Raw genomic sequence first — 1,214 nt, 5'->3', positions numbered from 1 at the left:
AGACAATAATACTAGTACCCAGGTACTTCATCCAACACTAATGTAGGCATTGCTGTGGAGATACATGTGGTACAAAATATCCACAATCAGTTGACTTTAAAGATTATCCTCAGCTCGCCGGACACAGTGGCTCTCACCTGTAATCCCAGCGACTCAGGGGGCTGAGGCAGGAGGATCACAAGTTCAAAGTCAGCCTCAGCAACTCAGCAAGTCCCTAAACAATTTAGCTAAACCCTGTCTCAAAATTAAAGAAATAAAATGGGCTGGGGATATAGCTCAGTTGGTAGAGTGTTTGCCTTGCATGCACAAGGCCCTGGGTTCGATCCCCAGCACCAAAAAACAAAACAAAATTAAAGAAAATAAAAATATCTGAGGATGTGGCTCAGTGGTTAGGTACCCCTGGGTTCAATTTCTGATATATAAAAAAAAAAATTATCCTCAGTAATATGGGTGGGCCTCATCCAATCAGTTGAAAATCTTTAAGAACAAAACTAAAGGTTCCCTCTTGGAAAAGTCACTTTCTGACCTTTTATGGCCTTCGGTGAGACAGCTGTCCTAACCTACCTTCCCTTAAAATAAGTCATAAGCCCTTTATTTGACAGGTATCCTGTCCTGTAGCTAAGAGGGCATATCATATAGACATACAAGAAAGAACCTGAAAAACCAGGTCTTGCCAAATCTCCACTTCCCAGGTTAATACTATTAGATCATACCTATTTTTGTGGGGGGCAGGATGGGATGCTGGTGATTGGAACCCAGGGGTGCTTTATCACTGAGCTACATCCTTAGCCCTTTTGATGTTTGTCTCTGTCCCATCCTCACTGCAGCCGGCAGTTCCCACAGTCTATCCCTCCCAAACTGAGGCATTGGAGTTCCATCTGGCTGACCCAAGAGCCCCTCCTTTCAGCCTGCCGTCAAGACCCCTGTGATCTGAGGTCCACAGGCTGGACTTAATCCCTCTCCTTTGCTGTTCCTAGTGCTCTTCTCCTCAGTACAGAATCTTAGATTCATCTGGAAATTCACCTAGAACCTGCTGCCACCAACACACCCTTCCCAAGAAGTTCCCACCTCTGGGCACCTATGCCACTTAGTTCTCGCTTTCAGAACATAAGGCACACTCTCTCTCTCTGGTTTTATTTATTTGTTTGTTTGTTTTGGTACCAGGGATTGAAACCAGGGGCACTTAACCTCTGAGCCACATTCCCAGCCATTTT

Source organism: Marmota marmota, unplaced genomic scaffold, assembly GCF_001458135.2.
Source record: "Marmota marmota marmota unplaced genomic scaffold, marMar, whole genome shotgun sequence".
Classification (NCBI taxonomy): Eukaryota; Metazoa; Chordata; class Mammalia; order Rodentia; family Sciuridae; genus Marmota; species Marmota marmota.
Note: the sequence above shows the minus strand (reverse complement) of the source record.